Source organism: Bombyx mori, chromosome 17, assembly GCF_030269925.1.
Source record: "Bombyx mori chromosome 17, ASM3026992v2".
Taxonomy (NCBI): Eukaryota; Metazoa; Arthropoda; class Insecta; order Lepidoptera; family Bombycidae; genus Bombyx; species Bombyx mori.
The window spans coordinates 11,853,352-11,870,923 of record NC_085123.1 but is presented as its reverse complement, the minus strand read 5'-3'; the positions used below and the strand labels follow the sequence as shown (position 1 = coordinate 11,870,923).

Genomic DNA, 17,572 nt, shown 5'->3' with positions numbered 1-17,572 from the left:
CATTCTGCACTTCTTCTCTATATTCTCTATAAGTGTGGGAAATTTCATACTCCTCCGTCCGCGCAATTTTCGTAAACAGAGGTATAAAGTTTTTGCTTCACGTATTAATATATAGATAACACTCCAATTGAGAATTCAAGCAATTTTTAACGTGTGTGTATGACAAACGAATTGTTTCAAACGTGTGTTTCAAAGATTGAATCAATTCGTTAGCTTCAAATTTTTTTTAGCGTCGACCATCTCAAGGCTCCCCTAGACGCTAAGAGTCCATGGAAATTTTGACCAATGCATTAGTCTACCCCGGATGAAATAAACAGAATTGCAGTGCCAATTAGTGCCGTTAATATGCCACTTGTTAATTAATATTAAATAGGTAGTAGTTGGGTAAGTGAATAAGAGGAATTCCATGTCTGCCTCGACTGAATGATGTGGTAGTAATATCGTAATTTCTGAGTGATGACTAGGCGTATCATATAAGGCGCTCTAACCATAGTGCTATTACTAAAAGTAATTTTTACGTTCCAATTGTATGTATGTCATTATTAACTATCTAAGCATTTTTTCTGTTAATTTGAAACCTTTATAATTACTCTGACAATGAAGATATTTCTATTGAAGTTCATCAGTTCAGATGAATTTAAAGATACCTATGTACTTTCATTGTAATGTTAGAAATTAGTAATTATAATGTACGCTACAAGCTACTTCACATTCAAGAGGGCTACGGAGCTACGCTATGTAGCTTGATTCTACGAAAAACAAAACTATCTTAACTGTATTATTTAGATAGTTATTATAATAGGTATTAGTATATTTATAATAAAAAATACAGTTATTAATAAAAATATAATAATTACTATTGTTTATAAATTAATTAACGTCAAAAAATAACCTGTTATTTTATTAAATATCTTTCCATAAAATATCGCTATATGTAACCGTTGTAATCCAGTATACATTATCTCTATATTACCCGTCTTACTAATTTGTAAATTTGCTTAAACGTTATGTCGAATAAATTAAAATTAATTAAAATTCATGAAAACCTGCTACTTTATAAATAAGCAACTCATTACACATAATATCTACTTACTTAAATACTTATACAAACCTGAATTTCAATTTCTTTAAAGATTCGTACATACATTCTCCAAAGAAACGATGTCTCATAAAAGCGTTCGCAGTGTTGAGGGAGGTTGAGGAGGCTCGCGGCGCGCAGGGCGGTCGCGCAGGGGGGCAAGGCGGGGGCGGCGGCTCCGATTCATGTTTACGGGGCTCGGCCGTCAGCTGTTCGTGGGACGTGAATGTGGGACGCGGGCGCCGCGACCGCTCGCACTGCGCATCGATTAATTGATACCTGAGAGACCACGTGCGGCCGGCAGTCACGCCGCGGTCGCCGGCGACCCCGCCCGCCGCGCGCTCGCTGACATGTGACTCGCGTCTACTGCCGTCGGAGTTCATCAATGGGCTGCCCGAGCTGACCGGTGCCGGGACTGCCCTTAGCCCCCAACAGCGTGAGTACCCAGCTCGCGAGCGCCCGTCCTTGGTAAACACGCATTCGCTCCACTAACCGTTAGTAAATAATGGTTTTTCCGATAGCATTAATAGCCAGGAGACAATTTATGCGGCTGCGCGTGTGATGTTTACCGCGACCCGTTCGTCGTTGCCACTTTCTCATTACATTAGCCGCGGTTTTTGTTTTTTTTCTGCCCAGAAACATTTTTTTCCTATCGATTGTTAACCTTCGCTCGTTTCTGTCGGAATATTCATCAAATTCTTTTAAGGTTTACGTAACCGAAGGCGGGTCGTATCATTTGTTATTGGAAACACGCGCTTATCTGCGAGGTGTGTTCACAGAGCGCCCCCGGAGACACGCACCCTCACAATCATTACATAAAACATTCCAAATCGTATTTTATCGATGTGCCCGTCCTTATTGTCGCATTCGTTGTAATTCAACTAGCTATCTATTTGTATAGAGATTCATGTTTGTCTTAGATAAACGTTGCGTCAATGGAATATTTTAGAAGTTCAGTCAATGCGTTTTTATATTATGCTTCATAAAATCATAATAAACGGTCCGACGACTCAAAAAAAACTAGTCTGTGGTTGGTTATCCAAAATTTATTATGATAAATTTGATGGAATTTACTTATAGTAATGTTTAGAATATAAAATATTAAAATCCTACTAATATTCAATCAAACGTTACTGGTTGGATTTTAACGAAACTTCGCAAAAAGATAGTTTAATAGTTCGATATGATCATGCTTAGGATTTTTTTATTATGGTATATGTTATTCCTCTGGTAACGCTGTGCGTTTTATCTATAATAAATACGACGACTGTGTTAGCTGTTTCGGGATTTTACGGGTATACGAATAAACAAATCGATTGGTACTTTATTGACCAGAGAGTGACACAAATCACCCTTTATCCCGGGAAAATGCAACGTGCATCATTCTTTCTGAATTCATAATTTAACAAGGATGATCCTCAGAGCAGATAGCGTGATGGGTGGGATCTTGTTAGCCCACAACACATCTAACACCATTAGTGCTCAAGATATATAGGAGTAGAAGAAATTAGGTTAGAGATTTATGGTAAGAATAGTCACTAGGTATGAATGATTTGAAGCTCGCAGGTAGAGTGACAGATAGCACGCTGTACTCAGAACTAACGTTTTATTTTTTTATTGCTTAGATGGGTGGACGAGCTCACAGCCCACCTGATGTTAAGTAGTTACTGGAGCCCATAGACATAAACGAAGTAATTGCGCCACCCACCTTGAGATATAAATTCTAAGGTCTCAGTATAGTTACGACGGCTGCCCCACCCTTCAAACCGAAACGCATTACTGCTTCACGGCAGAGATAGGCAGGGTGGTGGTACCTACCCGTGCGGACTCACAAGAGGCCCTACCACCAGCGAAAACTGTTCATAAGAACTTGCAGTCGACAATTGCAATGGTGCAAGAGCTTGAAACATCAAAAATTCAAAGTAGCGTATAATTAAAATGCAACCGAAATTAGATCGGACTAAGGATAACTAGAATATTTATTATTTGTATAGTACATTTCATAAAACGCATATTACTAAGCCCTTTTTTTAAAATACAAATATATTACATTGAATTGCATTATTATTAAATATTCTCTCAACATTGAAGGCAACTGATAGATACATACGTAACTGAACATATTTGGAACATGAACTAAATTATTTATCTTGAATTATATAAGTTTAGTACATATTTTTCTCACAAAGTTAAAATATTGTCAATACTCATAAACGTCACATTTTTACATATACTTTTACGGTTTTATTTCGCGTTTTTTGTTGTCGTTATATTCATCCGTGACCACGAAAACTGTAGTCTACGGAACTTCCAAAATAACGCGAGATTAAACCGAAATAGTAATTTTGTTTGCCCCTGAAAACCGCAGAGAAATATTAAACGTTATAATAAAAACATTATATTATTTTATTGATTCGTTTTAAAAAGTTTCGAGAAATTTCCATAACCTCAAAGAGGTCACTTTAATTCCGCCTTAAAAGGGCACTGCCCGTAGTTTCTTGCGGTTTCGAAGTGGGTCAGTGTTTAAATTGTCATGTTTTTTGTTTCGCGATCTCGTTCGTTCTGTAGTATATGTGGATTTTTTTTACTCCTACATGGACAAAATACATTATTTGGTATGTATGTACCTTTTCTTGTTTTTTTCATCCCTCCAATCACGTTTCTAAGGAAAATTGACGTCGGATAAGCCACTGCTTATGCTAGAAGAATAGAGAGAAAAACTATTATATATCATATTTTTAACATTTTTTTCTTGAATTTTTATCGTACACCTTTTCTTAAATCAACGGTTACGTAAATTTCACATTAGAAAACAAAATGTATTATACAGAAGTCAGTTTAAATCATCAATGAGTTGTTATTTGGTAATACTACAAAATTATCTACTCGCATACAAGTCGTCGTGGCCTAAAGGATAAGACTATACTTGAGACCTTAGAACTTATATCTCAAGGTGGGTGGCGCATTTACGTTGTAGATGTCTATGGGCTCCAGTAAGCACTTAACAACAGATGGGCTGTGAGCTCGTCCACCCATCTATGTAATAAAAAAAACACATGAAATAGGATTAAATGTACAAAACTTAGATAAATTAATAAGTTATTTACAATGTCATTAACTTTTCATATACTTACTATTTGTATAGCAAGTATAAAACTACTTAAATACATACAAAGAAATCTACTCCCAAAATAAAAGTCAACAATTACTATTAAATTTACTATTTAATTATGAAAATTACACTCGAATAGTTTTTTTGTCCTTATCTAACATGGTAATATATTTTATTGATAAAACAAAATGGACGACGAATAATCTCAACGAGTAATGCTTTTGTCGAAACACCATCAAAAGCCGTACAGTAATTATCAGTCATTCAATAATGGTCAAAAGCAATCACCGTATTGTTTTATGTATCGTAAATATAACATGCCATGTGTAGCTATAACATCGGTTGAAGATGTGTTTATTATGTGACTATGAAATCGCGTTACGTCAGTTTCCTATGTTAATAATTATGTTACAAGCCTCTGTGAATTTTATTTATTGCGTACAGAAACACATGTCGGTTGTCTCAAAATTTAATAAAAAGAAAGTAGGTATAAAAATTAAGTGTAAGTATTTATAAGTATAAACTATAAGTTTGTATACGTTGTACGACACACATATCAATAGATTTTTTATTTATTTTTAATGATATCATTCAGTTTTTTTTGAGCTGGAATATAATTCTGAGTATGTGTAGTTTTTCCTTTTTTTTGAGCTAATCATACCCTTCAGACGACTTCACGGCCCACTGCATGGTGAGCGATTATAGAAACTGTAGAATCTAAATGCTCCTTGGGACATAACATTAAGATTTCAATGCTTTGGTGCAGAGGTACGTACGTACTGAAACGTACGATTCCTTTTTGACAAAAGTAGGCAGGATGGCAGCAAATAAGTGATCCGTTCCATCGTATTAGTGGTCTGGATTTGCAACTTTTCTTTATACCGATATTTAAAATAGGAATTTACGTATTCAAGTAAGAAAATAGGTTAGAACATTGATTATTTCTACTGACTAATTATTAAATCTAAAAATGTTTGTAAATAACATTTCCGAAATAAAAGACTAGAAAATTTAAAGAAAATTTAGAAAATCTAGAAAATTTCACGTTAAAAAATCTGAAATAAAAAAAATCTAGAAAATTAAAAAATCAGAAAAATCCATAAAGAATTTTTTTTTTATCAAAGCAGTCCGAATGCATAATAGTTTATCCCGAAACGAGGTTTTAATGAAACCTCTATGAATAAGCTGCCAAACTCTTTAAATATGAGAAAAAAAATCAAGATTTTCAGTCACGTTCTCCTGAGGTTTTTCTATTAAGCGACTGTTCTTATCGAGCCCTAATACTTGAACCTTCACGAGCGTCTAAACGAATATCGGAAGGTGCCAGTATAGATGACGAGAATGCATCTATCAGACTCTGTAATCGTAATCACGTTAGAACGCAAAGCTATATTTGATTTATTTATTTACTAGCTAAGTCCGCGATGTTACCCGCGGTTATTGTCGTGCCGCGTGACGAAGAAGTCTAAAAAAGTAGCCTAAGTTACTCCTTATATCATCAGCTACCGATTAGTGAAAGCTTTGTCAAAATCGGTCCAGCCGTTCCAGAGATTAGCCGGAACAAATAAATAGACAGACAGACAGACAAAAATCGTAAAAAATGTTATTTTGGTGTATGTACCGTATATGTATTCATAGACATGTAGTAAAAAGCGGGAAATTCAATATTACAAACAGACACTCCAATTTTATTTATATGAGTTATAAGGTCGAAATTTCAATTGCATTGTATAATATCTGTCTCACTGTTTCCTTTAAGAATTTATAAATACTGGTGATATACCCACAACTTTTAACGGGTGGAAATCACCATTCTGTCCCATAGCCTTGTGTAATTATGCGATGCGGTAGCAAGTGGTTGTGAAGTCGTGGTGGCCTAAAGGATAAGACGTCCGGTGCATTCGTGTTGAGAGATGCACCGGTGTTCGAATCCCGCAGGCGGGTACCAATTTTTCTAATGAAATACATATTTAACAAATGTTCACGATTGATTTCCGCGGTGAAGGAATAACATCGTGTAATAAAAATCAAACCCGCAAAATTATAATTTATGTAATTACTGGTGGCAGGACCTTTTGTGAGTCCGCACGGGTAGGTACCACCACCCTGACTATTTTTGCCGTGAAGCAGTGTGATGCGTTTCGGTTTTAAGGGTGGGGCAGCCGTTGTAACTATACCGAGACCTTAGAACTCATATCTCAAGGTGGGTGGCGGAATTTACTTTATAGATGTGTACGGGCTCCGGTAACCACTTAATACCAGGTGGGCTGTGTTTGTTCACCAATCTATGCAATAAATAAATAAAAATAAAATAAAAATACCTAATATAATTGCTTATCATCTATTAAGGACTATTCTTATGACACCGCAATTCTTAATAGACAAAGCAAGCGCTATTGACCGCGGGTTGAGAGACTTACATATCTTAACACCGCCTCATACGGCCAATGTGTATGGCGGGTTTAAAAAATACCCGATCTAGAATAGTCAGGGGCACGTTCGGACTAGGTTACTATAGAAAAGCATCACTTTTCTATGATATAATATCTGAAACATTGGGTTTCTATCTTGGTCAATTGGAGTAGCAAGGAAATATTACTTGCTGAGTAGATAGAACTAAAGAAAATACGCATTGAATAGAGAACAGTGAACGTCTTTGTATAGGATTTACTCTAGAATCGGATTTACTTCAGATACTAACTCCAAGCTATTGTCAGGCTTATCGATCTATGTTTTAAACCTTGCACGAAATCGGAAAAAGATTTAAAGTTTAAAATAATTATTGAGGAAATACGCTGTCAAAAATTTTATAATAAATAAATAATAAATAAATAAATATTTTACTAACAATCACGCCACGTTAACTGGTCCCGTGATAAGTTCGTAAAGAACTTGTGTTACAGGTACCAGATAACGGAAATAAATGTAAGATTTTTATTATACACATACATATATTTAATATACATCCATAACCCTGGAAAATACATTTATATTTATCATACAAATATCTTCCCTTGGCGGGATTCGAACCCGCGACCCCCTAGTGTAGTGACCATGTCACTTACCACTACACCAGACGGATGTTAAGTTAATTTGAGTATTAATTATCGTGATTTCGCGGGCGTATTCATTATTCACAATGAAGTTTTAACAATGTTTTAAAATTACGCCATACGGGAAACGAGAACCGACAATCTTATTTAGAGCAAATGGATTGCCTGCCGAAAACAGGCTAAACCTCGAATTTATACACCGTAAGTAAACCTTTTTAGGGTATACAATTCTAAAGCTCTATATTATCTTTCTACACACTATTATTAAATGGTATATCGGTTGGTTGGATGGCAAGTATTTGTCTTGATATACTAAGATAATTCTGTGAAAACGAGGTTGATTCTGTTTTTTTTTTTTTTATTGCTTAGTAGGATGGACGAGCTCACAGCCCACCTGATGTTAAGTGGTTACTGGAGCCCATAGACATCTACAACGTAAACGCGCCACCCACCTTGAGATATAAGTTCTGAGGTCTCAGTATAGTTGCAACGGCTGCCTCACCCTTCGAACCGAAACGCATTACTGCTTCACGGCGGACATAGGTGGAGTGGTGGTGCCTATCCGTGCGGACTCCTAAGAGGTCCTACCACCAGTGATTACGTAAATTATAAATTTGCGGGTTTGATTACACGATGTTATTCCTTCACCGTGGAAGTCAATCATGAACATTTGTTGAGTACGTATTTCATTAGAAAAATTGGTACCCGCCTGCGGGATTCGAACACCGGTGCATAGCTACATACGAATGCACCGGACGTTTTATCCTCCCGTCACGAGGACTGTGGTGGATTGGCACACGCTGGGCATCAGCCTGGCTGAATCTGATCCACCATCGCTTCCGTTTAGTCCGGACTCTATCCCGTCTCCTCAGGATACCGCTGAAGCCATAGACATCGTAACGTCACACATCACCTCGACATTAGATAGGTCATCGAAGCAAGTTGTAGCGGAGGACTTCCTTCACCGCTTCAAATTGCCCGACGATATTAGGGAACTCCTTAGAGCTAAGAACGCCTCGATCCGTGCGTACGATAGGTATCCTACCGCGGAAAATCGTATTCGAATGCGTGCCCTACAACGCGACGTAAAGTCTCGCATCACCGAAGTCCGAGATGCCAGATGGTCTGATTTCTTAGAAGGACTCGCGCCCTCTCAAAGGTCTTACTACCGCTTAGCTCGTACTCTCAAATCGGATACGGTAGTAACTATGCCCCCCCTCGTAGGCCCCTCAGGCCGACTCGCGGCGTTCGATGATGACGAAAAAGCAGAGCTGCTGGCCGATACATTGCAAACCCAGTGCACGCCCAGCACTCAATCCGTGGACCCTGTTCATGTAGAATTAGTAGACAGTGAGGTAGAACGCAGAGCCTCCTTGCCACCCTCTGATGCGTTACCACCCGTCACCCCGATGGAAGTTAAAGACTTGATCAAAGACCTACGTCCTCGCAAGGCTCCCGGTTCCGACGGTATATCCAACCGCGTTATTAAACTTCTACCCGTCCAACTCATCGTGATGTCGGCATCTATTTTCAATGCCGCTATGGCGAACTGTATCTTTCCCGCGGTGTGGAAAGAAGCGGACGTTATCGGCATACATAAACCCGGTAAACCAAAAAATCATCCGACGAGCTACCGCCCGATTAGCCTCCTCATGTCTCTAGGCAAACTGTATGAGCGTCTGCTCTACAAACGCCTCAGAGACTTCGTCTCATCCAAGGGCATTCTTATCGATGAACAATTCGGATTCCGTACAAATCACTCATGCGTTCAACAGGTGCACCGCCTCACGGAGCACATTCTTGTGGGGCTTAATCGACCAAAACCGTTATACACGGGAGCTCTCTTCTTCGACGTCGCAAAAGCGTTCGACAAAGTCTGGCACAATGGTTTGATTTTCAAACTATTCAACATGGGCGTGCCGGATAGTCTCGTGCTCATCATACGGGACTTCTTGTCGAACCGCTCTTTTCGATATCGAGTCGAGGGAACCCGCTCCTCCCCACGACCTCTCACAGCTGGAGTCCCGCAAGGCTCTGTCCTCTCACCCCTCCTATTTAGCTTATTCGTCAACGATATTCCCCGGTCGCCGCCGACCCATTTAGCTTTATTCGCCGACGACACGACTGTTTACTATTCTAGTAGAAATAAGTCCCTAATCGCGAAGAAGCTTCAGAGCGCAGCCCTAGCCCTAGGACAGTGGTTCCGAAAATGGCGCATAGACATCAACCCAGCGAAAAGTACTGCGGTGCTATTTCAGAGGGGAAGCTCCACACGGATTTCCTCCCGGATTAGGAGGAGGAATCTCACACCCCCGATTACTCTCTTTAGACAACCCATACCCTGGGCCAGGAAGGTCAAGTACCTGGGCGTTACCCTGGATGCATCGATGACATTCCGCCCGCATATAAAATCAGTCCGTGACCGTGCCGCGTTTATTCTCGGTAGACTCTACCCCATGATCTGTAAGCGGAGTAAAATGTCCCTTCGGAACAAGGTGACACTTTACAAAACTTGCATAAGGCCCGTCATGACTTACGCGAGTGTGGTGTTCGCTCACGCGGCCCGCACACACATAGACACCCTCCAATCCCTACAATCCCGCTTTTGCAGGTTAGCTGTCGGGGCTCCGTGGTTCGTGAGGAACGTTGACCTACACGACGACCTGGGCCTCGAATCAATTCGGAAATACATGAAGTCAGCGTCGGAACGATACTTCGATAAGGCTATGCGTCATGATAATCGCCTTATCGTTGCCGCCGCTGACTACTCCCCGAATCCTGATCATGCAGGAGCCAGTCACCGTCGACGCCCTAGACACGTCCTTACGGATCCATCAGATCCAATAACCTTTGCATTAGATGCCTTCAGCTCTAATACTAGGGGCAGGCTTAGGGACCCCGGTAACCGTACTCGTCGAACTCGACAAAGAGGTCGACGTGCAACCTAACCCATGCATCAGCCCGCTGAGTTTCTCGCCGGATCTTCTCAGCGGGTCGTGATTCCGATCCGGTAGTAGATTCATTCGCGAAACAATTGCTCTTGAGTTGTTAGGTCTCCTTCGGAGGCGCTCGGGCAGTTGTTAGCAAATCCCACCCCTCTTGGCTGAGCCTTTGCTCGCCCACCTGTCCTGGTGAAACTGGAAAGGCCTTCGGGCCACCAGTAAACTTTCAATCATAAAAAAAAAAAAAAAAAAAAAGTTTTATCCTTTAGGCCACGACGACTTTCACGAACAGAAAGTAAAAAATCACGAACGGGACAAACCATCTGTAACCGATTTGCAACGAAGTCAGAGCACATCTGACATTAATTGAAACAGATATGCCGCATCGTAAAACGCTTCGTAGGTGGGAGGGATTTTACGAGCATCAGCATTGCCTCATTCAGCTAACTGCGTACTGTCTTTTTTTATTGCCCTTGTTGGCAGATGAGTATACGGTCCACCTGATGGTGAGTGGCTACCATCGTCCATGGACGTCAGCAATGCCAGGGGCAGAGCCAAGCCGCTGCCTACCGTTTAATACTCTCCACAAGTCTCGTTAGAAGAAGGACATGTCATAGCGCTCAGGAAACACCGTGGAGAGGAGCTCATTGCAAAGCCGGATGGTATGTGGCAAAAAATATCTCTGAAAACGCACTGTGGATGAACGCAGTGCCCCCAGGTAGTATGCATGAACTCTACTCCGGTGACGGGCGGTGCGATGGTAAAACAAGATGGATCGTCTCAAACAATTCCTTAGAGCGCTCCCCAAATGCCTGGGGAGTCTGATGATTTAGGAATACCCGAACTTGCTTCTAAATGTCTGCCTCGTCATACGCCGTGCTGTGGGTACGAAAGGTAATTAGTAACGTCTATAAATCAAATAAGACGTAGTCGTATTTACGGCAATTAAAAAAATTCAGTATGAAAATGTTCGTTAGTGGTATTGTTTTTGCTAGGGTCAGTGTTAGCAACTCTCCGGTTTGAGCCCCGTGAACTCACCTACACACGTTAGGGTGAAGCTGAAATAGCCTCTCAAGGCTATCAGCATAGGTAGGAAAAAAAAAAAAAAGGTATTGTTTTCTTCTTAACCAGGCCACAGCCACCGCTCTACTGGTACTCATAATTTTGTATAGCAACGTTAAAGTCACACTGACCCAATAAATATGAAACGAATTAGCACAACTCAAAGGCAATTTTAATTTTATATTTTGATTTCAGTCAAAAGTTGCATTTGTTTCACAGCTACATAATTCATCTGGATATGTTATGGCTGATGTTTGGCAACAGCGTTTTTGTACTGAGCTGTAAATTTATTTTGATTAGGATAATACTTAATAAAGTCATCATTCATAATAATATGGCGTTAGTGTAGTGAAGCTATAAAGTGAATATCACCATCACATATATGAAATAAAATTAACATTAAAATTACAAAAAAAATTAGTTAGACAGTTTTATGTCTGCCCTGACTGACTTGGAAAAGGCAAAACCAGGCGTAATAATTTGTGATTTATTTATTACTTAGATGGGTGGATGAGCTCACGGCCCACCTGATGTTATGTGGTTACCGGAGCCCATAGACACCTATGTAGGATTGGTCCGTGGATATCGCACCGTCTCATTCGAGGCGGCGTGTGTGTTGGCGGGGACGCCGCCATGGGAGCTGGAGGCGGAGTCGCTCGCTGCCGACTATCGGTGGCGCAGTGAGCTTCGTGCTCTGGGCGTGGCGCGTCCCTCCAAAAGTGAGCTGCGGGCGCGGAAGGCCCATTCTCGGCGGTCCGTGCTCGAATCGTGGTCGAGGCGGTTGGCCAACCCCACGTGGGGTCTACGGACCGTCGAGGCGGTTTACCCGGTCTTTTATGACTGGGTGAATCGTGGCCGAGGACGCCTCACCTTCCGTCTGGTGCAGGTGCTGACTGGGCACGGATGCTTTGGAAAGTACCTGCACCGGATAGGAGCTGAGCCGACGACGAGGTGCCACCATTGTGGACACGACCTGGACACGGCGGAGCATACGCTCGCTGTCTGCCCCGCTTGGGAGGTGCAGCGCCGTGTCCTGGTCGCAAAGATAGGACCGGACTTGTCGCTGCCTGGCGTCGTGGCGTCGATGCTTGGCGGTGACGAGTCCTGGAAGGCTATGCTCGACTTCTGCGAGTGCACCATCTTGCAGAAGGAGGCGGCGGGGCGAGTGAGGCAAAGCTCTCCTCACTACGCAGAAACCCGCCGCCGCCGAGCAGGGGGTCGGGACCAGGGTCTCGTCCGTAACCCGGCCCCCTAAGAGCTTCGGGCTCCACCCGCTTTGTGCGGGGAGGAGCTTAGGCGTGGGGCGGCGTGGTAGGTCGCGTTCCCCCGACCGCTCCGGGGGAAGGTGTAGCGCGGCGCTACCAATCGGGCTCTTGGCCCGTCGACCGAGGGAACCGGCGGTCATGTTGCTGGCGGCCGCCGGTCCGGCGTCTGGGGGACGGCGGGATGGATGTAATGTGCTCTGCGTAAACCCTGTCCCGCCGTCTCAATAACTCCGACTGGGTTCCCACCCGGTCCGGGGTAGAGCGCCGGCTGTGAGCGGCAGGAGTTTTTAGTGAGGTTCGACTCCCACATACCCCACCTGCCGTGCGGGTGGGGATCCGGCGATTTTCTCCTGTGGAAAAAAAAAAAAAAAAAAAAATGTAGGATTGGTAAGAACGGAACGTATGAAAAGAGTGTGGAACGGAGCATTAAGATGTGAGTGAGAGAAAACGGAAAGAAAGGGAGAATGGCAGACAGAATGACAGATAATTGGAAGATGGCGAAGACAGTTAAAAAATGAGCAAGGCGTAATAAAAATGTAAATTAATTTTTAAATTATTATTATAACAGAAGATTTTGGAACAGTGTAACTTTTATTTTATGCGCTGCGATCCCTATTCTACATCTATAACGTAAATGCTGCCACCCACCAGGAGACATGAGTGTAAGGTTTCAATTTTTAACAGTACAACGGCTATCCGCCCTTCAAACCACACCGCATTACTGCTTCACGGCAGGAATAGGCAGGGTGGTAGTGCCTACCCGTGCGGATTCACAAGATGTCCTACCACCAGTAAAAACTAATCGTGTCTCCTCGTCAACTTTCAAATTAAAAAGTCTGCAACGATTTATGTGTGTTATACAAGCGTATGTATTATATGAGATGGATGAATTGCATTTTGTACCGATGCGGTTGGCTCAGAACGACGGATATCGTACGGAAATGAAACCGGAGTTTAGCGTTAAATTGCAAAACCGTTATGGTACCTACAAATTTTGCCGTACGAATTGAAAACGAAATGTGCTAGTGAACAAGTTAATACATTTTATGAATACTTTTAGAAATTTGTTCGTTTTTATTCCTCAAGGCCGCTCAGAATATGCGTTTTAGAATTTGCCGCTTAAAATCGAATTTGATTACGAAATTCAAGTTGACTATCGTAGGAAGTGGTCCATGTAATACTTGGTCAAAGTGTTTTTAAGCTTTTAGGATTAGTATGAAACTAAGGATTATTTTTATACAAAACTAGCTGAGCCGGCAGACTTCGTAGTGCCTCAATCGATAAATAAAAGCCCTAAACTTTTGGGGGACACATTAAGGGAAAAACAAAATTGTTATTTTTATTTAATTACGAGCATTTTCATATTTATCTACCTTTTAAACCTTCTCTGGACTTCCACAAATAATTCAAGACCAAAATTAGCCAAACCGGTCCAGCCGTTCGCGAGTTAGCGAGACTAACGAACAGCAATTCATTTTTATATATATAGTGAATAGTATCGGGCTTTCTCGTTATCATAAATCGTATAAGTAATTAACCCATACATCAACTAACCATTCAATATTTTCAATAACAAGAAGTTATTGTTTATAGCTTTAGGGACGAAAGCGGTTTGAATTTGGGACCTTTTAAAATATATCCCTCAGATTTGAAGTCTGTTTTAATAGGCCATTTTGATCGTTTATCTTTCGACCGTCTGTTAAAACTACTTCATGAATAATATCTAAAATTATAAATTCGAAACTATTAAATTATTCAATACGTACATACCTTAAGTTTTGTGCCACACCGAAGACATTATTTATTGGTATCCGATTTTGTTTTGTTTTTGCTACAACAAATCCTTAAAAGTGTCGAAAACCCTATTTATTGATAACTGAATTTATTGTATAATCTTTGTATTTTTTTTATTGCATAGATGGGTTGCTAAGCTCACAGCCCACCTGGTGTTAAGTGGTTACTGGAGCCCATAGATATATACAACGTAAATGCGCCACCCACCTTGACATATAAGTTCCAAGGTCTCAGTATAGTTACAGTGTAAGTAGTAGTCAGTGTAGTCGTCGTGGCCTAAAGGATAAGACGTCCGGTCTATTTGTGTTGAGCGATGCAACGGTGTTCGAATCTCAGGCGGGTATCAATTTTTCTAATGAAATACCTACGTACTCAACAAATGTTCACGGTTGACTTCCACGGTGAAGGAATAACATCGTGTAATAAAAATCAAACCCGCAAAATTATAATTTGCGTAATTACTGGTGGTAGGACGTCTTGTAAGTCCGCGCGAGTAGGTACCACCACCCCGCCTATTTTCGGCCGTGAAGCAGTAATGCGTTTCGGTTTGAAGGGTGGGGCAGCCGTTGTAACTAAACTTGAGACCTTAGAACTTATATCTCAAGGTGGGTGGCGCATTTACGTTGTAGATGTCTATGAGCTCCAGTAACCACTTAGCACCAGGTGGCCTGTGAGTTTGTCCACCGATCTATCATCAAGCAAGGGGCCATCCATAAAGTACGTCACACGAATTTTAGGACTTTTGAACCCCTCCCCCCCTCCTTGTCACAGGTTGTCACATTTTTATAACCCCCCCCTCCTGATGTGACGTCACACATTTTTTAAATTTATGTATGTATTTAAAAATAATCGAGAGAAAACAGCTATTTTCATTAAACTATTAAATTTATTAAACCTATTTAATTTAAACCTATTTAAACCTATATAAACAAAATTTGCACTCACTCACTTGCATTACAACGCCGCTCTAGAAGTTAAATGACGTTGCATGAGAGATTATCGCATAGCGAGAATGCTAAATTATTAATAAATATAGATCAAGTTTGTAAATTTTTAAAATTTTTAATTCACATACAAACTTTGCGTTTTAGTATTTTAAATTTTAACATGTGACGTCACAAAAGTATTGACCCCCCCATGCCCCTTGTCACACGATGTCACACTTCGGTGATACCCTCCCTCCCCATTAACGTGTGACGTACTTTATGGATGGCCCCCAATCATCTAAGCAATAAATTAAAAAAAACTAAATTTCAACCCGACGTAATTATATTTTAATCAGAACAGAACTTTTATTACTTTAAACATATATGTACATACATATTTGTGCAAGGAACATCAGTGGCACCGCCGGATGTGTCAGCTTATCTCGCGGTACCTTTTCCTTTGCGGACAATTTTGGCATCATTCCCGCTAGTCTAAGCCGCGAACACGTTGCCTGTTACTTGGTAACAACATATTTTTGAAAAACAATTAAACATGCTATAGTTACGGCTGGTTTTAAAAATTTCAGTAAATTTAAGATAGTTTTAATACCGAGATTTGAAAATTTTGTCGGAAATCTTATTACATGCCGCAAAATGTCAATACGGTATGTCAAAGATCATTACAAAGTCATTACAAATATCAATACCGAATGAAGCTGTTAAACAATCTAAGTGCGTTTTAGACTTTATTTCTTGAGGTGGCGTTCACTTTCTTCTGCTCTTCATTACAGGTTAGGTTATGAGCTCAATATTTTTCAACTAGGGTAGATGAAACCCCCTTTGCCTTTTCATGAGTTCTGTCTCATGCGAGGTTTGGATGCTGGTTGTTGAGCGACAGGAGGTTTTACTCGACTCTGACATGCCCCGCCCGCCATCTCCAGTGGAAGTCCGGAGATATCCTCCTGACCAAAAAAAAAGGGTAGATGAAAACTATGTGCTCAAATCGTATAGATGTGAGAACATTTCAGTAGCAACTTGGCTATGTTGCGACATTTCTGTTCTCCATCAGCGACGGCGACAACTTACCATCAGATTGGTTGTATATCAATCAAGATGATGGATTTATACTGAATAATGCTTTGGAATTAAGAAAATCTCAACCTGTCTAATAATTTTATTTAAACCGTTCTTACAGCGAATCTTTTACGTATACGTAATGCGTACTTAACAAATGTTGACGATTGTCTTCTACGAAGGTGAAGGAATAACATCGTGTAATAAAAAATTAAACCCGCAAAATTATAATTTGCATAATTACTGGCGGTAGGACCTCTTGAGTCCGCAGGGGTAGGTACCACCACCCCGCCTATTTCTGCCGTGAAGCAGTAATGCGTTTCGGTTCGAAGGATGGGGCAGCCGTTGTAACTATACTGAGACCTTAGAACTTATATCTCAAGGTGGGTGGCGCAATTACGTTGTTTATGTCTATGGGTTTCAGTAACCATTTAATACCAGGTGGGCTGTGAGCTCGCCCAGCCATTTAAGCAATAAAAAAAAACTTTCAAAAGCTTACCTAGGAATCTTCAACGTTTTGTTTGTCTTTGTTTTGATGTGGTCCACTTGTGGACACATTTTAAAAAATGTAGTGTGATCCACTTGCTACAGTTTGAGTACTACTATTCATTGTGAACTACGACTTTAAGAAATTTTGCACTCCTGGTGTGTTTGGAAGCGAATACCAGGACAGACCATGGTGGACCACGATGACTCTAAAAAAATAACTATCTCATAAAATCTTGCTATCGTGTGCACTGTATGCAATGTGACGTACATACACACATACATGGTGGCAGTATATGTAAATACCAGGTCGTAATAAATACTCTTCCGATTCCTACAGCACAATTTTTCTTAAGTATTATTAATAATATTGAAAACAAGATCGTTTAAAAGTTTTCGACAAATAAGCTTTGGAATGCGGCTCATATTTCTGTTTCCTCAAAAGCGTACGTTCTTGATTACCAGATGAAAAGCGAAAAGCTCTCCGACCTGTTAAGGAATGTTGAAAACGATGAAAAGCCAAACTTTTCTAAAGATCCACGTAATATTGAAAATAATCTTCAAAAAGCTTAGGTTACACTGAAACTTACGAATTGTTTGAAAACAAATTTATGTTTGATTAAATTTTTGAAAACACTTAACTTCTTCACTTCTGCTGCTAGTGCTGTCATGCTCTCGGAAGATATTATATACATCAGGACTAAATAACTGATTAATTATGACGACAAGTTGTTTTGTCGTCACATGTTGGTGCGTAGCAAGATTTATGTGTAACTATGA

The 17,572-nt window shown here is 40.7% G+C and overlaps 1 protein-coding gene across 1 annotated transcript in view; it reads left to right on the top strand.

Annotated features, from left to right (window-relative positions):
* The first annotated feature begins 1,319 nt into the window (after positions 1 to 1,319).
* LOC105842471 (uncharacterized) overlaps positions 1,320 to 17,572 on the top strand; it is a 120,953-nt gene continuing 104,700 nt past the window's right edge. The window contains exon 1 of the mRNA XM_021352137.3: positions 1,320 to 1,514. The gene's annotated coding sequence lies outside the window, so the exon portion shown is untranslated. The remainder of the gene's footprint in view (positions 1,515 to 17,572) is intronic.